At 35.4% G+C, this 25,064-nt stretch overlaps 1 protein-coding gene across 7 annotated transcripts in view; it reads left to right on the top strand.

Annotated features, from left to right (window-relative positions):
* CDH12 (cadherin 12) overlaps positions 1-25,064 on the top strand; it is a 1,137,841-nt gene that overhangs the window by 647,718 nt on the left and 465,059 nt on the right. For 2 of the 7 annotated variants that reach the window (XM_054489194.1, XM_063664679.1), the window contains exon 4: positions 7,264-7,407. The gene's annotated coding sequence lies outside the window, so the exon portion shown is untranslated. Of the gene's footprint in view, positions 1-6,046; positions 6,342-6,880; positions 7,408-25,064 lie in introns of those variants that run through there. The other 5 variants (XM_063664682.1, XM_063664680.1, XM_063664678.1 and 2 more) reach the window with 5 other exon arrangements.

The following is a 25,064-nucleotide window of genomic DNA, read 5'->3' as shown; positions in this document are numbered from 1 at the left end:
GTGTGTATATACTAACTCATTTAATCTTACTACTCCATCTGCACTAATTCATTTCATACTATTTTATCACCTTTTTTCATCTAAGAAAACTCAAGCAAACGTGAAACAACGAGCCCAAGGATTCATAATTGCTCTTTGTTGGTGTGTCGTTGCAATCCTAGGCAGTGAACTACCCAAATCTCTGATATTTTTACCATTATTTTACCTTTACTACAAAAACTGGAATCTATATATTTGATGTACAGAAGGTAGTAAAGGTGTTATTTCATACTTCTCACCAACAGTCTGATGTATGTTAAAACCCTGTATTACTGCAGAGAGTTTAAATTATTTTAATAAGGGAAATAAAGTCAGCAAGGCAGATAGCAGTTACCTATTCCTTATGAAGTGGCAGCAAATTATTGACTTTTGCTGAGAGTGAAAAAGAGCAAGTTGACATGAGAGGAAACTGGGCATTACAGTCAGTATAACTGAGAGGAGGATGAAACATGGTATTCAGAGGTTAATACAGTCACCATGAAATCCAAAGAAAAAGTTCAATTTCGTAAATAAGTAAATAATAAGAAGAGGAAGATCCGTTTAGAGCCACTCTATAACAATGTGATCTTTATGATGCTATAGAAGGTATTTTCATCTTCATGCCTGTCAAATGCATTTAGAGGTTGAGAAAGCCCCATAATTTTTCGTAATTTAGTGTTATCTGCGGTGTCATAGATGCTGAAGATAGGCTAGAGTAATATTGCCATACACATTGTGGAGAAGTTAAGAACAAATGGACAATGATATATGTATGTCAAAAAGTAATTAAGCATTTCATAGCCATCATTGTTTGATTTGAAATGGTGCTTTATTTCTCTATATAAAATTTTACTGAACTATTATCTGGATAGATACTAGGACATTAAGTTTAAAGTTGTCTTAAAATATGATTGAATGGGAAATGCTCTATGCAATTTAAGAAACTGTTAGAAATATAAAGTAGGTGATTTTATTCCATCTTCAATGCGGTTTCTTTAGAAAATAGAAATCAGAATTAAAGGCATATAGATTGTTATTATGGATATAATATGTTATTAAACATTTAATTGTGATTCTGTTTTATTAAAGAAGAAATGAGAAAGATGTGAGGGTTTTGTGCAACTTTATTGAGGTATAATTTATATACAATAAATTGCACATATTTAACGTGCAAATTAGATGGGTTTTGACACATATATACACTTGTGAAACCACCGTCATAATCAAGACACTGAACATTTCCATTGTCCCAAGGGTTTTCTTGTAACCTCTGCAATTTCTCATTCCAACTTCATTCACCTCCAACCACTTACCTGTTTTCTGTCATTACAGATAAATTTCCATATTTTTTAATTCTACAGAAATATAATTATATATTAGTAATATATTTGTTTCTGGCTTGTTTTATATCAACATAATCACTTTGTGGTCCAGTTGTTGCATGTACTAGTAGTTGGCTACTTTTAATTACCAAGAAGTATTCCATTCTATGAATGTACCACAGTTTATTCACTCATCTGTTGACGGACTTTTTTTCCCCAGTTTGGAGCCATTGTGACTAATCAGTCATTTGTGACTAATTGTTTGAATGGAAATATGCTTTTTTTTCTTTGGAGTGAATACTTCAGAGCGAGATGGCGGCATCACACGATAGGCATACGTTTAACTTTTTAAAAAACTACCATAATGTATTTTAGAGTGATTGCATCCTTTTACATTCCCATGAACAGTGTATGAGGGTTATAGGTTTTTCACATCATTGTTGACACTTGACGTAATGACAGGTTTTTTTCTTTTTGATTTTAACTATTCTAATAGGTATTCAGTGGTAGAAATAACTTGTTAAATAATTAAATATATAGTTAAATAGTTATGAATTAATAAGAAAATCTAAATCAGAATTTTCATCATCTAAAATTTTTTTAGTGAACAGGAAATTCATTTGATACTAGTTGTCCCATTAGTGCTTCCAGATCTTTCCACATTCCACTCTACCCTACCACTGCCTTTCTGACTCTCCAAAAGGGTAAACCTATCTACTCAGTAAGGAAATAAACATTTTTTTTCCATTGAGCAATATTATTCATTAATATTATTTTATATGTCCATTTGTTTAATGGCATTTTAAAATCATTGCTAAAAATGTGTTTGGTTTGGGTTTTATATGTATAACTCTAGTCATTACTAATTTTTAGTATCTTTTGGTGAATTTAGTAGAAAGTGAGTTTAATATTCTTAAAGTTTTACATATGATTTATTTAATTTTACTTGAACTTCATAGTCATACCTCAAAGATACAAAATAGAATACATCAGAGCTATCAGGAAAGGTCTAAAATGCAAAGCAATTATGTCTACAAAAGCCATTTCATTTCTTTTAATTATGCACTGTGCTTTTTTGTTATTTTAAAATAATTGTCTACTAAATTGGAAATGTGCTTTTAAAAACACGAAATATATTAATATTATATGTCCATTCTTTAAGTATGCTCTCCAATTTTAAGATAATCCTCAATCATTTTAATTAAATTACCTTTATTTTAATTTTACTGATCAGGACAATAAAGAGGATGGCTAACATCCATTCTAGTTGCAATAAAATAACCATGACCTTTTAAAGAAACAGTTATAATTATTTTAAAACATTTAAAGAATATTCCTGACCTTAGCAATTTTTTTATCTACTCCATTTACAATTTCAAATCAATAACTTCTGGCTGATATTTTAATTACTCGAACTATGAAATCAACACATCCTTGCTATAATGTTATTTATAGTACAAAATAAGTTGTTTGGGGCACGGAAGGGTGTGAGAAGGGAGAAAACATGTATTTGCAGACAATAATTCCTTCTTAATTGCTTGATTATTTCTGAATTAGGTAGAAAGAACATCACAAATTATTAGTCAAGTAGATATATTTTCATAACTGACTGAAATCCTAGAGATAATATAATTTAATTTCCTCAAATTTTCCAATGAAATTATTAAATAGAAGCTTTTTAAATGGCTTCGTGTTAGAAAACTACTCACTGCTAGAATTTTGACTATAGTCTAAGTTTTCTGATATCCAGTTTAGCTTTCTTTTTTTTCTAAAATTTCATCTTATCTTAAACTCATGAGTATATGTGCGTGAAACCAGAATCAAAAATAAAAATTTCTCTTGAAGGCTGGTGAATTTAGTCATTCAGCCTCCATGATTTAGACATAAGCAGAAATATGTATAATACATGAGAATCTGTTAGCATTCAGCAAACCTCTGTGTGATAGTATTAGCTTGATGCTGCTGCTGCAAGATCAGTTTGTTATTAGTTAGGTGGCTTGTTCATGTATATGTATTTATATATCCATTTAAAATAATTAACAGTAATTTTTCAAGGTCTGTTCTGATAAACCACCGCAAACAGTGGTAGGGAGGTAATAGCTGAATCTACATTGGTATACAGAAGCAAGATTCTATTTGTGTAAGAATCATAAGACTAATATTTGGGAAATATCTTCATATATCCCCAATTTAAACAATAATAGCCAAGATCAGGAAAAGTCTGTAGGAAATCTAAGGGTTGTTATTCCAGTATACATAAATCACAAGTTCCTTGTCAGCTCAGAGTAATTTTTTCTTCAATAAATCACAATCACAATTTACTGTTTGGAACAAACCTAAGTAAATGAAGAAAGACTGGCTTCTGTTTATATATCCACTTAAGATCCTTTCTGACAACAAGATGACTCAGATAAACATATTTGTTCGACATAGTGGGGAGCAATACGACTTATGTGAAAAGGAAGACATTAGGTTTTCCACTCTCAAACACCAAAAGACACTCATTTGCTCTTTTTATTCCTCATCACTAAAATATGAGAAAAATACTTATGGTAACCTATTTCACAGGATTCCCATAAAAATCAAATGAGAGAATAAGTTCTTGGCAAAGTTTAAATGTTGCATTAGTTTGCGTTATCATCATTTATTTTTAGATGGAACTTTTATTAAACATCTTGAAAGAGTGTGGTCACAGTGCTTCTCTGTAAAGTTATGGATGTGTCTGAGAATTTCAAAGAGCCATATGAAATGATAGGATTCATGTGACTTTTAAGAAACCTGTAGATAAAGCATGAACAAATCAGAGATAAACTTTTTAGCTCCCTAGCACATTTGAGCTTTGCTATTACATTATGCCACTTGGAGAACTAGGATAGTAAAAATCATCATAATTTTGGCCTAATATATTTTTGTGACTGTTCTTGAGATATTCATTTACTTAGAGTGGAGCTATTTTCTTGTTTTAAAAAAGCAATAATTATTATATTTGAGTGGTAGAGCAAATGAATTGCAGAAGGGATTTTTAAAAATTTGAAATTGAGTAATTTGTGCTAATGGAATTATATATTTGGAAGCTCTGGATGGAATCTATTTTTTAGCCTAAAGTTTTTTGTGTGAATTTTATTTTCTGCTAACTTATACATAACTTTTAATAGCAGAACTGTTACAATACTTTATCAGTTATAAAACGGTTTTTAAAAATGTGAAAATGATTTTTGTGAGTCATAAAATCTAGAAAATTTTCCCACTCTGTTGGAAGTAAGGGTTTTGATCAGTTTTAGCATTTGAGAACTTCCAAATATTTGTTAATTTTATAGTTACAGTAACCTGACTTTTAGTGGTGGGTTTCTTCTGTACTGACTATGCAACATTGGTAAATTTGCTTAACTTCTTAGAGCCCTAACTTAATTAATTAAAAAATAAAATATTATAATGTCTGTTTAACAGAATTGGACTAAGGGATTCATGGATAGCTATAGCTGAAGTGCATGCCAGTCACTTACTACATAGCAAGCATGTAATAGACAGTACCTGTTATTTTCATTTGACTATGGTCTCCCCTCATTCCTCCAACAAAATAGTCTTATTTTGCTTTGTTCTTCATGTGTGTACTTTCACAAATCAATTAGTGTCCCAACATAAGTTAAAAAAACTACTGAAGAGTCATCATACTCTCTGTAGAAACCATTCAGGGTTTTGAAAGACCTCTGGATTTTATGAGAACAGAAAGACTGGTTATTTGGAAATGTCATCAGGGCAGTCTCATGGAGTTGGAGTTTCCAGATAGAACCCATCCACTATGGCACAAAGTTTCGTGTACACCTGTTTTAGTTGGTGGTGATGATTGCGGGTTGGCTGGCAGGGTTCAGGAAAATAAGCCCTGTCTTAATATTTTAATAAGTTTTTAAAATAGTTCACAGTTTAAGATCCTCAGAATGGGACTTAGACCAATATGAGAAACGGAGTGCTTTAATTGCACGACCAACTACACATTAGAGGCCTAGAATCTATCCCACTGTTATTTACAAGTACTGTGTTAAAGACTAGTTGGAATCTTCTCAGGAGAAATTAGCAGTTACATTTTCTTATTTTTACAATTTATGCTCAAGGTGCATTTACTTCAATTTAAGCAGCCTTTTTTCTACTATAACACTCTCATGCCAATCTAAAATTGGATAATGGGTTTCTGCTTTACAGCAGCAAAAATCCTTCTCCCTCTCCTGAAGTGTTTGACTGGGTTTCTTCACATTCGGCTGTCACCCTCCACCAGCTGAGGGAGCAAGAGACCTCTGCATGGGAGGCTACAGCCCCATCTCCTCCTGGGGCTTCTGCAGGGCTGTCTCCGTTTTCAGAGTAGGATGAGTACCTGTCTTAGTAACAGCAATTCAGTTACCCTGAAGTTTTACTTTGTCCAAAAAGTTTCATCAAGAGCTTGTATTTTAATGAGATACTTTAAAAATATATTTGGGAATGTATAAGGCAAACGGATTCTCTATTATTTATACTTAGTGCATTCGCCTACTGAAATTTGAGGGTTTTCTAAGATATATATAAATATCACAGTGTAGATATAGCTTCTCGCTCTTCCTCTCTCTCACACACACACACACGCAAGCACACGCACCCACACACACACGCACACACACATCAAGGAAATGCCATATGTCCCAAGTGAGACCCACTGGAAAAAAACAAAAGTGCTGAACATATCACTCAGGATCATTGTGAGAGGACAGTCGTCAGCTTTCTCTCTGGCAATGAGAATTTTCTCACCCTCAAGACATGCAAATGACTTTTTTCATCTGTTCTTTTTATGTTATTTGCATAATTTTCTCCTGCAAAAGTGAGAGCTGTCAAAAATTAACCATTTGGGGCTTTGGCATTCAGTTATGTGACCTTTTCCAGAGAGTTAGATCTCTTCAGGGAACTAGGAACTTGATGAGGAAGTGCTGAGAAGGTGGTCAGTGGCAGAAAGAGTGGATGACGGATGGGGACCAGCAGGTTGGTAACGGCACATAGCTACGTTTAAAAAGTTGTTAGATATTTTCGTCCTCTCATATGCTTGCTTGTTTTTGTTTTAGCAAATCAGTATTTCAACAGATAATCAAAGAGATGATTCGGTTAGGTGTAGTGCTGTACTCTCCTACGTTACTCTGGTTAATGGTACAGTGCAAACATATTTTGCAAGTGTAATGCTAATTGAAAATGCTGTTTGGAAAACTACACAAGCAAGGCTGTGTTCATGCCGTGGTTTGAGTGCTTGTGTCTGTAGCAATCTGCCAAATATGCTTATTTAGTATGAATACTTCCTTTTTATAAATTCAGAGAGTTGCACTCTGGAGGGCTGTAATAAACCTTTAAATTCATTTTACTTCGACAAAGGTTGAAGTATGTAGCAGGCGAGGGGCAGAGACAAGTGCAGCTATCTCTTTGATCACATCGCTTTAAACATTTTTCAGCTTTAAGCTTGTCTTACAAATCAGCTCTATCAGTCTATTAATTGTTTCACTGTACCTAATATCTTACGCGAAGGCACCTTGAAAAACAGCAGAAGAAAGCACATTTGTTTAAGTCCTGCGGTGGCTAGCACGGCAGCTAATCTCCTTGCAAATTATAATCATAGTTGTAGTTCATCCATTAGGCTGGAAAAGACAAGATTCCCAAGTGGCCTTGGTGCCTTTTCCAGTTCCCGGGAGACCCACCAACCCCCGGCGTGTGTTGCCTGCGCACCCGGAGCGTTCTTGCTAATCAGGTCAATGATTAGCGCCTGGCTCCAGGGACCTACCAGGAGGCTATCACAGCAGTTAGGGAGCCTCCAAACGGAGCACACTCACGGAGAATCTCCCGTTCAGAAACATCGCTTAGTCCTCATTTACTCACTGGGAACCTCGGAGGATTTCAGCTGATGTTTTTCTCTCCTTAGACAGTGAGGAGCTCAACATAACAGGGAAAAGGAGCACAGGATGCAGCTACTTGGAGGGTGTTGATTGAAAACTTCGATCTCCCCACCCCATTCACGGTTGATTTGACGGATTTCTCACCTCGTTCACAGAAAATTTCAATTAAGGTAAGTGCTGCTTTATCTGGGTGACTGCATGGCAATGAATTTCTGCATTGAAAGTTCTAACTGACTAAACTGACATTCTGCACTGCAGCAAGTGACTGTGTCAGGCAAAGCTTAGTTTATAAGCAAGTGTCCTGGAGTGAAAACGGCGTTGGAGATAATGATATCTCAGGGCAATTTCTTTTGAAATATATTCATTCTGCCTTGTAGCCAGAGAAAATAAAAGGGAACGTGAAAAGACAGTTAATTTCTCATTTTACCTTTTTAAGAATCTATTTGGAGGGTTGTGCATTGCCAAGGTAAATTGATTTTGATTGAAGTGCTTTGTTGATGTCATATAGTAAAATCTGAGTCTGAAAGCTTTAAAGTTAAATCAGATGGAAAGAAAATTTGCAAATGCGAGTTGAGATTTTGTGCAGCTTTCTACTTTAGCAATATTCCTGAGCTCCCTTTTGGTTTAAGGATTTAGGACTAAATCCCTGAATATTTTAATAGTATCCATTTGGAACTTAAAACTTAAATGTTATAGTTTCTGATGCAAGTATTAAGAAAAATGAAACTGGAAGACTTATTATACCATTCATATAATTTATAGTTCTTATTCAACAGAAGTGGATTTCTTTTATGACATGAATAAAAAAAGAAAGCAAAGGAAAATTAAGTGTTTTCTAAAATGCTTGTTTTTGAAAGAATTCTTCAATAAGAGATTATGTGTTTGTAAAAAAATCTTTTTTATGTTTTATTTCATTTTTATTATTAAGATATAATGAATTGAAGTTAAGCTTACATATTCTATATCATTTAGGGCAATTATCCAGGTAATTCAGATTAAACCACTCCATATTAATTCTTTTTCACCCATTTTCTTGTAAGCTTGTTAAAAATATCTAGAAAGGTATTGTAAGCAACTTTTTTCCAAAGTTTAATTGCCTGAACTTTTTCTTTTCTACCTTACTAAGCACATATAAATATAGCCTGATGGTTTTACTCCATATTATGATAAATTTCTATGTAATTAAGAGTAATAAAATAATTATATCACTATAATTATGTGATCTATTAGTCTGCACTCTAAATACTGAAGAATAGCAATCACTTACCTTGATATTGTATGACATAAAAGTTTTCAAATAATGAAATAAACGTTATTTAAAATATCACATATAATACTGAAACCAGTTGATTTTTAACAATTAATTTCTATTGTTAAAGCAAAATGTAAATATCTAGCTGCTTTTGTATAAAGATTTATAATGGTATCTCAAGTGTGCTTTTCAGAGTGAGCACTTGTATTTCCTGAAATGCTGACTCCCCTTTTCTTCTATGGATCTCTTGAGATGGGATATTTTATAAAGATGTCAGAACACTTTCTAATAATTGGCTATCATTCTGAAATTCTCTGGAGAGCTTTTCAGGCTGATGTCGATGTTACTGCTTCTTCCGGAGGAGTAAACTATTTTCAAGGTTCCCAAAGGCTGATGTATACTTGGCTACCAGTATGTTTGTAGCTAAAGCCTGAAGACTTTTATCTGCTTCTCTTGTTCTGAGACTTCTATCTCTTTTCCCTGGGGAGATGATTTCTCAATAGAATTAAAGATAACTGAGAGAAGAACATGTTGACTACAGTGACTGTCCCTGGGTCTTTGGCTTCTTTTTTTTTTTTTAAGCAAACTTGATAAACAGAAAGAGGCAACATTAACCAAACGGGGGCACACACTTGGTACTAGTGAACTTGCATGTCCCTGAAAACATCTCTATCCTTGTGCCAACTTCAGAATTGATGGTAGCATCAGACCCAATTAACTTTTTTGTTGGATGTGTTGACCACTGAAGTGTCTGACCAGAGTACGTCCATTGAAGGTTGCGTTTACTGTCTAATGAAATATCTGTGTTTAAAAATTGAGGGAATTGCAGTTCTCATTCAAAAAACAACAAATCTCCAATACACAAGTTTACTTATATAACAAACCACCATATGTACCCCTGAACTTAAAATACAAATTTAATTTAAAAAATTAAAAATGCAATTGCTTAAAGGAGTTTTACCATTGTCATAGTTGTCTGAATTTGCAATATACTGATAAGAGGATGGAGAAAATCTTGGGTTCAACTGAGAATTAGTAACAATTTATTTTACTTAGCATCTGCCTCCTTAATCTATATTGAATTCCATTTTTCATTTGATTGAGGGTAGTTTATTTCTTCTGTAAGATGGGAAAACATCTCATAGGATAACCTCACTTAGAGTAGGAAGTCTCAAAATTTAAATAAAATAATCTTTTAAAACTTTACAAAACTTGCTTCAAGTTCTTCTATAACTTGCTCCTCAATAAGTAATATGTTCAATAAAAGACACTAGAGATAGGCAGTATCTAATCTAGCTCACATGCTTCCTCAACTCAGATAGCTGAGTTATAAACTTTTTATATATGAATAAATGATAAATATAAAAACATATGAAAGTTGAAATGTTAACATGGATGTTATTTGCCCTCATTTTCCAGAAGGAAAGCTGGAATCTGAGAGAGCATATGTAACTGGGCCAAGGGCACACAGTAATGAACCTACAACTCAAACTCAGATCTGACTGTGTTTAAAATTCATACACTCTATACTATACCTTTTTGTTACCTCACATATGGTGACTGTTTCCAGCACTTGGCATGATACTCATGAATATTGTAAGACTATTTTTAAGATAGTACAGGGTAATCATATTACCTTTAGAACAGATTAACTCTTGTTTACACAAAATAAATGATTTTGTAAATTCCATCACCACCAGTATTGGAAACCAGCATGTACTTTGTTCTTTTAGTTTCTGAAAGAGGTTAGTATGCAAGTCTTTTCTTCCAGCTGATTCTGATTACTACTGACAGAAAAAGCACTCTACTGTAAGCAAAGTCTCTACTGAAATTTAGTATTTGTAACATATACATCTTTCCAAGAGAGGTTGACACACTCTCAGGATAAAATAAAATAAAATGTAGAGATATAAATTCAGTGTTAATTGTATTGAAATGAGATTAAAAGGAAGTTAAGGGGAACTCACGTTAATAGAGAAAGATATTCACAATATTAGAAAAGGTAGAGAAACTAACTGTTGGAACTGAATGTTGGATCTGGACTTTAGAAAAAACAGACTTACATATTCAGCAGCCTATTTGCTCTGCTGACTTTACATAAACTTTCCCATATGTGCACAGAGGTTTGGTGTAGCTAATCATGTTGATATTGTGGTAATATTTTTCAATTAATATTTGATCTAATCCTGTGACAAGAAGAGAGAGATGTTAGAAGATTAGAGGTGACCTGGAAAATTTAACATGATTAGCTGTCATATCCAAGGATGTGCTAAGATGGTAACTAGAAGTTAGGTTGTATGGTTATAAAATATGATAATTTATTGTGTTCCAACATGTTCCCAAATCTGGAAAGAGATGACATTGTACCAGATACTGTAAATAACAGGTTCCACAATGACTAGAAATATGATCAAGGCATATATGTGTATAATCTCCAACAACCAACCAGCGTACTTTCAATTCTCTAGGTTTTTGGAAAACGGTTGGTTTATCCTAATTGTATATAAGAATAACAGAAAAAACAAAGTATATGTACACATTACCTCCTGTATTACTATTCCAAAAGAATGAGCATGATCTGTAAAGAACAATATTGTAGAAGAGCTTGTAATGGTAAGAGTTCACAATGCATAGGTGTTTCCACCAAGAAAATATGACCATGTGTCTAGGCTCTACTGGCCACAGTAGATTTGATGAAAAATGAATGTGCCAAGGTCTAAGACAGCCCTCTCTAGACTGGCCAGTGGCCACCATGTGGCCTTCCAGGAGAACCATGCCAATAAAAATGTTCTGTGTGAAATAACGAACATTTGACTTGGTTATCTTAAATACGAAATACCACGTGGAGCCTCAGCAGTTAGTGGCCAGGAAAAGAAGCTGAGAAACATAGAAAGGACAGTCTGTGGAAATCATGAATAAGCTGCAGTAATGAGGCCAGTAGAAAGGAAAGAAAAGAGGTTAATTGCCTTAGGTCAGTAAGAACAGACACATTTTCTAACTTACCCTAATAGCTAAGCACAAGAAGAAAAGAGTGCTTCTCAGAGGAAGTACTGTGTTATCCTGAGTTGATATCCCGTATAGTATTCCAGGCATACCATGCAGTGGTGAGACTTCCCCATTTTTCACATTCACGTTTTTCTCTGTAGTTTTAGTCCTGTTAATCCATTCAAATTGAGCACATCTATTTCCCTTACAAATGAAAATATTACAACTAACTCAGTATCTTACATGTTCATAGTTCTGGTAGACAATGGATAGGGCAGTAATGTTTAGTGGCTGTACATGTTCTAGGTTCAACTACCTGGTTCAAATCCAGCTGAGGGCATTTGTTAGCTCTGTGGCCTTGGACAAGTCAGTTAAGGTGTCTAAACTTTGTTTTTATGCTATTTAAAATTGAGCCGATCACAGTACCTATCCTATTGTAGTGTTCTGAGAAATAAAGGAGAGAACTGATATATCCGCAATTGCTCAGGTCCTCAGAAAATGACAGTTGTTATTATAAATAGGGAGCTTTATTATTAGCTGTCACCTTACCTGTAAAGTAGCAAAAATTAGAGATCTTCTCTCTCCTTAGCAACAATGAACACTTGGATCTTGCAAAAGCTCCAGGAACCATTTCATAACACTGTGGTTATATAAGTACATTTGAAATTTGGAGCATACTTTTTTGGGGGAGTCCTATTGGATTTACGCAGATGAAGTGGATGTTTCTTAAAAGAATGTAACTTAGGAGCCATTTTAGAGAAACCATCCTATTTGTCATGAGGACTAAATTAGCAACTGAATTCTTTACTTTGACTCTTTCTTACGTATGTTGAAAGGAATTGAACAAGTCTTGAAAAAGAAGTTCCATTTGACCACTGGTAGTCAACAATCTAACTTGATATTACAGGGGCCAGAAAAATAGCCCATGATTTGTTTTTGTAAATAGAGTTTGGTTGGAATACAGCCACAGCTATTCATTTCCATCTTGTCAATGGCTGATTGCAAGCCACAAAGCCAGAGTTGAATAGTAGAGCAGAAAAAGATTGTAGAGCCTGCAAAGCTAAAAATATTGGCTATTTTGTCTTTCACAGAAAAAGTTTGCTGACTGCTTGTTTAGAAGAGAAACATTCATCTTGCATTTTTTTTTATTATCAGCATAATGAATATTTGGTAGAATTTTTTTCTTTTTTTTTTCTTTTTTTTTTTTTTTGAGACAGAGTCTTGCTTTGTCGCCCAGGCTGGAGTGCAGTGGCGCAATCTCAGCTCACTGCAAGCTCTGCCTCCCAGGTTCACGCCATTCTCCTGCCTTAGCCTCCCGAGTAGCTGGGACTACAGGCGCCTGCCACCATGCCCGGCTAATTTTTTTTTTTTTTTTTTTTTTTTTTGTATTTTTAGCAGAGACGGGGTTTCACTGTGTTAGCCAGGATGGTCTCGATCTCCTGACCTCGTGATCCACCCACCTCGGCCTCCCAAAGTGCTGGGATTACAGGCGTGAGTCACCACGCCGGACCGTGGTAGAATATATTTAAATGTCTTGAAGTTAACTATCTAAATGTCTGTCTCTGGAGAGACTCAGTATTTTTATTTCCTCACACTCACTAATTCATCCATATTTTACTATGGTATTTAAAACCTCTAATTAGAAATTTTGACAAAGTTATCAACTACCAGTGTATATATGCAAAAGTATTCCATTGCATACTTTGCATATTGATTCAAATAATAAACATAAACTCTTTTTTTTTTACAGTGGAATCCATTATTTTTCATCCTCCAAGCCACACCTTATATTTTGGTATATATAGGAATCAACTGCTATGTGACTTAAATAAAGAAGCAGATTCCTGGGTCTCATTCCTGGAGTGCTGATTTCACAAGTCAAACCTTAGTGGGTTTAGTAGGTCAAAACTTTGGTAGATTTCTTTCAGTTGTAGAAAAGAAACCAGGAACCACAGTTTGAGACATATGCAGTTAATTCTGACAGAAACAGAATATATAAGAATGCGGCCTAATTATTGGGATTTTTAAAAAAATTTCCCAGATAACTCTATTATGTAGCCCCAATTGAACTCTGCTGCTATAGACCAGTAACTCACAAACTTTAAGAACAGGCATGCAAGTTATCTAGGGATCTTTTTTAGTGGTTTTAGAGTGTGGCTCAAGATTCTGCATTTCTGACAACCTGCCAGAGAGGTTGATGCTACTGGTGATGAGAAATGCTGCTCTCATATCACCACTGCCCCCTACTCTGCCCCATGGCTGCCATGGGTGGACTAGTGTCTACTGGAGGACGTTTCACAGGATGAGATTCACTGGCTAGCTCACCTGAATGAGATGTTAGTCAATCTTCTCAAGAAGCTTTTCCCATCTTAGGAAGGTGATGAGAAATTCTGAACCAGGTCAAAATTGAGAAATATATATATATATATATATATAAAAAATATCTAATATATAATATAAAATTTTGTGTGTATATTTAATCTATTGTTGATTTCTACATAACCATTTTGGACGTAGACTAATTGGATGTCTTAGAAAGCAAAATATTTAGGTAAGTATCGCTGATATATATAATTCCTTGCAATTAAGAGGGACGGAGTGTTCATTGCTTCTCCAGTCTCCCTTCCCAATATCTAGAAGTTTCTGGCTATAGCATTGCCCAGGATAACTCCATACTGAAGTTCAAAACTTATCAGAAAATGCTGACTTCTCCAGTAACATCTCAGTTCTCTTTATTCTAGGAATGTAGCCTTGAGACTTTCTTATTTGTCAGTTCAACTTTCTTCTCTCCCAAAACTGAATTGCAAGGATATTGATTTCATCGCTCTTCTTTATTTAAACTTTTCTCCCTTACTAATCTCAACTGCCATATTTCTTTTATTGCTAAAATCTATAAACAATAGAGGGAAATATATTTCATTAATATAGATACAAATTTTGGATAATTTATATTACCATCATTAAGGTAATATAAATTAAAAATTACAAACTTGCCTATTACAAACTTTCCTATTACTCTTCTCTATTATTTTCTTCTGTACTGTTTAAAATCTTATCAACCATATTATTTTAAATTTATTTGATTATTGTTTTTCTCCCCACTCCCCATTATTGGAATGTGAGCTCTATGAAGGCAGGGTTTTTGTTTCTTTTATTCAAAGGTGCAACTCAGTACCTAAGATAGTGTCTGTCATAGAGTTTATCCTCAGAAAATATTGTTGAACAAGATTGAGTGAATATTCCAAATTAATTTCTGTGGCTTGTGTATTAGAATTGAGGCAATTGCTTTTGCTTTTGTTGTTAACATTTTAACACATTATAAAATCTTTATGTGTAAGATTCAACCATATTTGTTCATTGACATTCGTCCTTGAATTTACTCAGTAACTATTATGTACCTCTTAAGTGTTAGGTGCTGTGCTAGATGCTAGGGATACATGTTGACAAGTCCTAGTTCCTATGCCTAATATGCTCAACCTGATGGTGGGAGAGGGGAACTATAGAAAGAATAGTCACAATGCTTGTGGTCTGCCATCATGGAAGATAAGTATACACTGCTGTCAATGCACAAAATATAGCTCCTGACTTAAACAGAGAGGCCAAGAGGAATTCCCTTATCTGTAAATTAAAGAATAGCTTGAATTTAGACAGACAGGAAAAGAGAGACCATTAGCTCTAATGGAAATCACACTATGTGCTAAAGCACAGAGATATGTTGGGCACATTCCTGACACCCTCCAGCACCACATTAGTTTGATAGAACATGACAATGGAGTGGTGAATGTGTAAAAAAGAGCAGCTTCATTGATTCTTGTGTAAGAGGTGCAAACTTTAACCCAGGAATAATGAGAACTCATTAAAGAATTTTCAGAAGGGCAAGCTAGATTTACTCTGCTCTAGTCTGAATTTTACATTTTATATTTTACTACTTCAAATAGAAATACATGTTATCAGCTACTTAAAAAAAAATACATGTGAATTGGCTGGGCGCGGGGGCTCACGCCTGTAATCCCAGCACTTTGGGAGGCCGAGGCGGGCGGATCATGAGGTCAGGAGATCAAGACCATCCTGGCTAACACGGTGAAACCCCCGTCTCTACTAAAAATACTAAAAACTAGCCGGGCGTGGTGCCGGGTGCCTGTAGTCCCAGCTACTCGGGAGGCTGAGGCAGGAGAATTGCGAGAACCCGGGAGGCGGAGCTTGCAGAGGCTGAGGCAGGAGAATGACCTGAACCCAGGAGGCGGAGCTTGCAGTGAGGTGAGATCGCGCCACTGCACGCCAGCCTGGGTGACAGAGGGAGACTCCGTCTCAAGAAAAAAAAAAAAAAACACGTTAATTCTATGTTTCTATTTCATTGAGTTGTTCAAGTTCCTTATAGATTCTGGATATTAACCCCTTGTCAGATGCATAGTTTATAGATATGTTCTCCCATTCTGTAAGTTGTCTTTTTGCTCTATGGATTGTTTCCTTTGCTATGAAGAAGCGTTTTATTTTGATGTAATCCCATTTGTCTATTTTTGCTTCTAAACCTGTGTGTTTGAGGCCTTATCCAACAATCCGAATAGAATTTCTCAAAACGGGGACATACAATGGCCAACAAGCACATGAAAAAATGCTCAACATCACTAATCTTCAGGGAAATGTAAATTACAAACACAGTGAGATATCATCTCACCTCAGTTAGAATGGCTATTATCAAAAAAGCAAGAAGTAACAAAGTGCTGGCAAGGATGTGGAGAAACAGGAATTCATATTGCTGTTGGTGAGAATGTAAACTAGTACAGTCATTATAGGCAAGAATAGGAAGGTTTCTCAAAATATTAAAAATAGAACTACCATATGATCCCAAAATGCCACTGCTGGGTCTGTATCCAGAGGAAATGACATCAGTATGTCAAAGAGATGTCTGCACTTCCATATTTATTGCAGCACTATGTACAACAGCCAAGATATGGCATCAACCTAAGTGTCCATCAGCAGATGAATGGACAAGGAAAATGTGGTATATATACACAATAGAATACTATTCAGCCGTAAAATAGAATGAGATTCTGTCATTTGTAGCAACTTGAATGAGCCCGGAGGACATTATGTTAAGTGAAATAAGCAAGGCACAAAATGACAAATACCTCATGATTGCACTCATATGCAGTATCTGAAAAAGTTGATTTCATAGAAGTAGAGAGTAGATTAGGGGTTACCAGAGGCTGTGGCTGGGGGAGGAAAAAAGATATATAGAAAGAAATTGGTCAAAGTTACAGTTAGATAGGAGAAATGAGTTCTAGTATTCCATTGCACGGCATAGTGACTATAATTAATATAACATGTATTTCAAAATAGCTAGAAGAGAAAATTTTGAATGCTCTCACCACAAACAAATGATAAATTTCTGAAGTGATGGATATGCTAATTACCCTAACTTGATTATTACACATTGTATACCTATGTTGAAACATCACGCTGTATCCCATAATTACGTGCAATTATTATGTCAATTAAAAATAAATTTTAAAAAATATAAAAAGGCACATGAAAAACAAAAATGTGTATACTGTAGGAGAAAATAAGTTTTAGTGGGGTTGAAGGGAGAGAAAGTCACTTACCTAAATGCTGTGCCAAGAATATATGAAAGTTCACGTGTAGAACTTTGAACCGAATAAAGTTGAATGAGCATAAATTTGGCAAAGTTATAAATCCATAGGTGATTTTCAGGGGTTCTGTATTGCAGGATTAGATGAATGAATGTATTTCAGTTTCAGAGTTTAGGAAAAGTGAAGAATATGGATGGCCATATCTGCTAGTACTGACGTGGAAAAGTGTTCACGTCCTGCCACCTCCTGACTGCCACCTAGCAGAAAAGGCCACTTTTTTGCCTCTACTCTTGCTGGATAATCAAAGTCAAACTGAGCTATTTAAATTTAACACCATTGCCATTCTTAGAAGGAGAACTTCTGAGCTTTTTATTTCAGAGATAGAACACTAAGGGTTAACTGGCAAAAACTCTGACTCTTTTGTGCAGAGTTTGTTGTCGCTAATATTAGCTGAAACTAATTTTTCAGTTTTCTCTTACCATTCTACCTAAAATATCACGCACCGTATGTCTTTCTCCTTATTGTTCATCTCAGATTTACTGTGTCTTACCTGCTGATGGTTGCTCCAATGGGACTGTAAGCTCTGTGAAGATGAGAACCTTGCTTTGTTTACTGCTGCAGGCTCATCACCTAGATCAGTGTCTGTCACAGAGGTAGTAACTATTTGTTGAAAGAAGAAGGAAGGAAGGAAGGAAGGAAGGAAGGAGAGGAGGGAGAGAGGGAGGAAGAGAAAGGGAGGGAGCGGCAGAGGGAGGGAGATATCAGTGCATTCTCTAATCTCGCCTCAAAACCTTTTCTATGTCTTCTCTATTTACCATCTCAATAAGTGGCACTCTAATCCACCCAATGTGTCAAGTTAGGAATCCAGCAAACATCTTTGCCTTCCCACTTCTCACTTCCCACAGATCCAGTTAACATGTAGTCCTTTCAACCCTGCCTTCTAACTTTCTCTCCCCTGGCTTTCCATCGTTGTTTCCCCACAGTTCTTATCACTTTCATCTCTCACTTGCCTTATGACCGCGTTAGCATATTCCTTTTCTCCACAAGATAATGCCATATACTGACAGAAAATTGATATCTCTAAATACAAGCTCGCCCTATTACTCCCATGTTAAGGCTTCTCTTGTAGTTTTCCTGCTTTTTAAAGACATATTAAAACCTCCACTGAACACCCATTTTTTTGTATATATTTAAGAGGTACAAGTACAATTTTGTTATATGCAATATATATTGCATATGGTGAAGTCTGGCTTTTTAGTATATCCATCACTCAAATAATATACATTGTACCCATTAAGTTACTTATCCTCCCTCACACTTTTCCATCCCCCAAGCTCTGAGTCTCCAGTGTGTATCATTTCATACTCTATGTTCATTTGTACACATTATTTAGTGCCTACTTACAAGTGAGAGCATGCGGTATTTGTCTGTTTCTGAGTTATTTCACGTAAGATAATGGCCTCCAGTTCTATCCATGTTGCCACAAAAGACATGATTTAATTCTTGTTTGTGTGTGAATAGTATTCCATTTTGTATATACACCACATTTCTTTATCCAGTCATTTGTTGATGGATTGATTCCATATCTTAGATATCTTAAGATACGGAACCTTAGGTTGATTCCGTATCTTTATATGGTGAATAGGGCTGCATCCATTTCAATGTGAGGTTTGGATGCTGCATCATATCTGCTTTTTCCTCATCTCAAGCAGTCTATGACCCAGCCATGGTTACTATCATTTGGTTCCTATGTCTGAGATTTCATGTTTGCTGTCTGTCACAGTAAGTTGACTTTTTGTCTGACTAGATCTATTGACCTTCAGAACTCAAGATACATTTCATACAAGTGTTTTTTGGCCCCTACAAGTGGAGTTCAAATGTCTTTTCTATCAGTTTCCATAGCACACTCTATGTCCCTTATAATCCAGTCACAGAACTCATTACATCATTGAATAATGACACACTTCAAACTCTTTGATGGCAGGTTCTATGCCTGTGTCATTCACTACTATATTCCCAGTGACAGGCACTTATGTGCCCAAATCCTTTATAAAAAGAATAGTTAGTGATCTTCTCCAAATTGAAAACAAAGTTATTTATTCATAAGCCAATGCTTCTTCCTTCTACTTGAGCAATTAAATTCCTGACATTCTGAAAAGAACTTTGCTTCCCTATGTCCTCTTGATGAAATGTCAGAGAACACAAAGTATAGTAACAATTAGATTAGTTCAAAACACTTATCATGGTAGTAACCACTGAAATCTGTTTAATGCATTTCCAACATCATATCCACCTTATGGACGATGTAGATATCTTGTACTTTAATGAACAGTGGAAATTGTTCACACACGTTTGGTAAAGGTCACCTATTTTCAATCAGCTCTTTTCTGTGTAATAACTGGGTGACATTTCTCATCCATTTGTGATCAATGAACATGCATATTTTAACTCACACATCAATTTTCTTCAAAAGCGCCACTCTTAAAGCTTCGTATTTCATAACTGGATAATATTTAGTATAGGGGAGCTACACTAACTCCTATTCTCTGGCTTTTTGATCTTCAGAGAAATGTAATTAGTAGAACAAACAACTGAAATTGGCTATATTATACTTGAGAATCAGTAGTCAAAAAGCACATCCTGAAGAGATACACTTTGATCTCTCATGTTTGAGAAATAATTACAGTTATATTTAATATTACAATAATTAAATGATATTTTATTATTTGTCCTTTATATGAAGTGAGGTAAAATACTCTAAAAATCAATATAGAGTAAACAACAGCAATAATTCTGGAAAGTATTTCTCTCACAGATATTTAGAAGCAATCTTCCCTGGAACCATAATCCTCAAAAGGAAATTGCAATCCTTGCAGAAACACAGTTTGGGTCCTCTGGGTCCAGGTCTCTGTATTTTTCTAAAAGCCTTCACAAGGCACAAATGACATTTTAAATAGCTTGTCAGGAAAAGAAGTGATTTCTAATGCAGATCCACCAAATAAAATGTTTTTTATCAGCACCCCTGAAGGCAAACATCTGAAAGGCAGAGAGAAAAAGAATGCAAAGAAAAATGTTGTGACTAGTGTCCAAGGGGGAACATAATAGAAAAATAATAGAGACATATCTCTTGTCAAACGAAAAGTAAACAGGTTTAATATCCCACAATTCTAGATCTACTGAGAAGTATAATTAAACATCAGGAATGTTTTTCTCTATGGGATGCTAAGCCATTTTGTTCTTGAAAATATTTTAGGGAAAAAGAGCAGGTCCAATTATGCTCTGATCTGCAGGCATGAAAAGAGGAACTCAGCCCAGAGGTAAGCAGCAGGGAATGAAAACAGTTAACACAAAAAGTTTAGTTAAAGCGATGAATGCTTCACACTGATTCTTTTAACAAAATAAAGCTTGTTGTGTGATAGTGTTTATATTACCCTTGGTCTTAAACAACATATGAACTTAGGAAGCTACCAGCTATCTCCCACCCTCACTCCTCTCCTGGTCTTTCCTAGTCTAGTTTTTACAGACTCCTGAGTTATCTAACCCTCATGACTAAGTAGCCACACATGTATCAACATAGAGTCTCTTCATTGTCTTTGGTTTTGTTTGTGTGTCTGTTGTATTCGTGTCCTATTCAAGAAGTTTGGCGATGTTGTTTTGAAAAGAACCAGTAAAGTTAAAATGTGTTGCTTCCCCAAGTGGTTTGTGCCATATTTGGAGGAATCTCAGTAAGCATTTCTTCGTTTTAAGAATTCTGTACTCCTAGGTGCAGAGCTGGGTGCTCTGGCACTTTCTCTATAATCAGAATTCAAGTTCATGTGCCTCTCCAATTTCCCCTTTTGAACACATTGTTGTTTGAGGTTATTGAAAGACCATTCACTCTCTCTGTCTTTCTAGTGACCCATACTAAGTACAAAAAACAGGCTGAATTTTCCTATCTGCTTTTTTTTTACTAAATAAATAAATACATAAAAATAAAAAATTTCAGGTTTGTTAAACATTTCAAAATCTTGAGGATTGGTAAAGAGGGTGATTCTGCTTGTGTGATATTTATTGAAATGTTTCATAGGTTTTGCATTCTGAAAGGAAAATTCAGAATTGATAGCATTTTTATCCACATAAAGCCATTACCAATGAAAGTGTAAGATGTCTTCAAATACCCGCCTTGAGTTTTGTGCATAAATCATTTACTAGATAGAGCAGAATTGTTGAAGTGATGTAGGAATAGAAAGTAGAGTTTTCATAGGTCCTGGAGTTACTCATCTCAATCTGACAACAGCATAACTACTCATACAAATAGAGCAAATTTAACATTCCAGTTGCTAGGTATCTTTTAAACAGCAGAAATAGTTTTGTAGACATTAAGTTCCATAGGCGTTTGTTATGATTCCTACATAAAAGTAAAAATATTGAAAAGTGTCAGAAATGCCTGTTTCTAACATTGTCAGATAACATAACTATCATGTATGTAACATGTTTTTACAATATGCTTATTTGGTATGTAAAATAAATCTGAAGCATCTTTTTAACATTATTAGTTATTACATAAAGTGCAAGTAGAATAAAAAGAATAAAAGTGTTATCGCATTATTCATTTAGCCAACACTATCAGTACGTTTTTGGGGTGACTGACGGAAGTACAAAAGAGAGACTACTGAGGTGCTAGAAATGAACACCCTGACACAGATGGTAATTACATAGAGACACTCACCCAGATACACACTATGATGTTTTAGTAATGAAAAAAGTTATTCTGCATGGTTTGCTAAGAACTTTGTTGTAATTATAAGTAAATTATCTTTTTATTCTTTTAAATATGATTAAGACTAATATGTTGTGAATAAAATCATACTTATTTTACTGTTATTTTTATCATAATGAGTGTTGTCCCACCAATTTGCAAGTGAAGAGCACCGTGTAAAGCCTTTTATAACTTTCAAATTGATTTCACACTGATACATAAAAAAAGAAAAAAATAAGAAAGGTTTAAGGATTTTCTGCAAGAAACATACAAATTTATAAATTAGAAAAATCCATACTTTTTGAGACTTTATAAATACTAACATTAATGATTTTGTGTTTGAGATCATCTTGGGAGATGTTGAGCCAGAAATAATTGCCCCAAACTTTTTATGGTGTAGATGTATTTTAGGAACAAGTGATAATAACATCATAGTTTCAGATTAGGAAAATGCAATAAGGAGTCCTTACCAATACCTGATCTTCATAAAAAGCAATGAAAGCTAATTTAAAATAAAACAGAAGAGTTGACTAATCAGAAAAGAAATAATGCTGCTTAAAGCTGCTTCTCTTTAAAAGCATCTCACTGACACTCTCTGGCAAAATCTACCTTGCCAATATTCTTTCTATTCTTTTTATTTATTTATTTATTTATTTTTTGAGACGGTGTCTCGCTCTGTCGCCCAGGCTGGAGTGCAGTGGCGCAGTCTCGGCTCACTGCAAGCTCACCTCCCGGGTTCACACCATTCTCCTGCCTCAGTCTCCCGAGTAGCTGGGACTACAGGCACCCGCCACCACGCCCGGCTAATTTTTTTTTTGTATTTTTAGTAGAGACGGGGTTTCACTGTGTTAGCCAGGATGGTCTCGATCTCCTGACCTCATGATCCTCCCACTTCGGCCTCCCAAAGTGCTGGGATTACAGGCATGAGCCGCTGCGCCCGGCCTATTCTTTCCATTCTTTAAGTTGAGGTATTGAAGGCCCCTGTGTTAGAAATTCAACAAACAGTTTCTTATTAATGAAAATCTTATCATAATCTATTTTTTAACTCTTATTTTAAGTTCAGGGGTAGAGGTGCAGGTTTATGTAGGTAAACTTGTATCGTGAGGGTTTGCTGTACAGATTATTTCATCACTCAGATATTAAGCCTACACCCATCAGTTATTTTTCATGATCTATTTTTTTGTCTGATTGAGGATTAAGAAATTTGACTGACTCACTCCGAATCCCTTTCCTTGGGGAAAAGAAGCAAGATCTATCGCATGAAATAATTAAAGGGAGAGAATACCCAACAAGGAGCTACAGTGATGTCCCAAAGCCACAAGAACTTTATTTAGGCTGAGGTTGAAAGGAGAACACAGGCAACAAGGAGAAGTAGGACAATAGAGCCCTCCAGGTGCCTGAGGACACCTCAGAAGTTGTATGAGGCCTGATGCACATGTTAGAATAAATGTCTCTAGTCGCCTTGCAGATATCCTTTTTTCATGAGAGCAAGGGAGGGACTTTTGAAGCTGTGTAAAGCCTTCTACCTACCTGAGGTCAGCTCAGCGTAGGCAGTTTCTGACTGTATATGTGGCTCGTGTATAAGATGTCACCTGGAATGGAGTGCATGAGAAAGCAGGAGAGAAAATTCTAATGATCTCTGTAAAATGAATAAAAGATTACATCCAGGCCAGGCACAGTGGCTCATGCCTGCAATCCCAGCACTTTGGGAGGCTGAGGTGGGCAGATCATGAGGTCAAGAGATCGAGACCATCCTGGCCAACATGGTGAAACCCCATCTCCACTAAATATACAAACATTAGCTGGGCGGGGTAGTGCGTGCCTGTAGTCCCAGCTACTCGGGAGACTGAGGCAAGAGAATTGCTTGCACCCGGGATTCGAAGGTTGCAGTGAGCCGAGATCATGCCACTGCACTCAAGCCTGGCGACAGAGCAAGACTCTGTCAAAAAAAAAAAAAAAATTACATGCAGATAGACAGAATAGACAGAGATATACACACATATGCACACACACCCACATAATACACACTGTAATATACACACACTATTTCTACCAAAACTTCTGTAGTATAGGATAGAGAAATGAAGACGTGTAGAACAGTCTTATTTAAATCTATGTAAACATCTAGGTTAAATTCTGTGATTAATATGTATATATGACTCTTTTTAAAAATTATTATTAATAATAGGTTGAAACTGAGAAAATGAAAGAGAGAAAGAAAGAGAGAGAGGAGAGATGCCACCTAGCAAAAAAAGAGTTTTTCACATCAGGCTTTTATTCCCTCATATTGAGCTAAATTTAGGAACAAGAAATAAAGGAAAGAAAATGGCAAAATATGCTCTCTTTTGCAGAGGATTGTAGAGAAAGAGAAATCCCCATAAGAAATAAATTTGGTGGCAATAGAGTGAGAGTTGGAGAATCCTTTGCTTCTGTGTGTTTAAAAGGTATAAATACACATTTTATATTTTCTTATTCATTGTATTGAGAATTAAATGAGGTAAAGTATGAGAAAGCACCCATCTTAATGAATGACACATAACAATTTTTCAAAGAAAAAATAATAATTGTTTTTCCTTTGGCTTTCCCAACCTTAACAGGGTTACCAGGTAGCACATCCAAGTTTGTAAAGTAGAATTGGAAAGGCATAATGGTTAAAAGAATGGCATTTACAATTCAACACATTGACATTTCAATCTGAGTCTACTACTTACTACCTATGTAGCTTTAGACAATTTTTTTCACTCTTTAATGCACTGATTTCCTTTCATAGCATAACACAGACAATATTAACAACCTTATAGGTAGTTGTATAATGACATACTATAATAAATGTGCTTGGTGAAGCACCTGGCTTATAGCAAACACACTACTGCTGAGGAGGTTATTATTATTTCACCAACTGGATAGCCCAAGTCCCAATATTTCACTGACATTGCCCTGTCACTGATTCTAGCTACAACCTTGCTCTCAAATCTCCCTAATAATTTCAAGTTTAAAAAGCCTCTGTTTATCTAGAGGACAGAAAACTTTTATCAAGAACCTATGGCAACCCATATTTCTAGGCTTGGGATAATATCATCAGGTCCTATTTTCATCAACTGACACCTTTATGATAGCTCAGGATCACTGCCTTGATTGCTGCCCCTAAGTCACTTGATTTCTCTCCTGGCTGTTTGTGAAACTCCCAAGGTGCTTGCTTTATGCTCTTAGAAAAAAAGTCCTGTGTTTCCCTCTCTGACCTCCTGCCATCTGCCAGGCAAG

This window comes from Pongo pygmaeus, chromosome 4 (assembly GCF_028885625.2).
Source record: "Pongo pygmaeus isolate AG05252 chromosome 4, NHGRI_mPonPyg2-v2.0_pri, whole genome shotgun sequence".
NCBI classification, from domain to species: Eukaryota; Metazoa; Chordata; class Mammalia; order Primates; family Hominidae; genus Pongo; species Pongo pygmaeus.
Note: the sequence above shows the minus strand (reverse complement) of the source record. Positions and strands in the feature narration are given on the sequence as shown.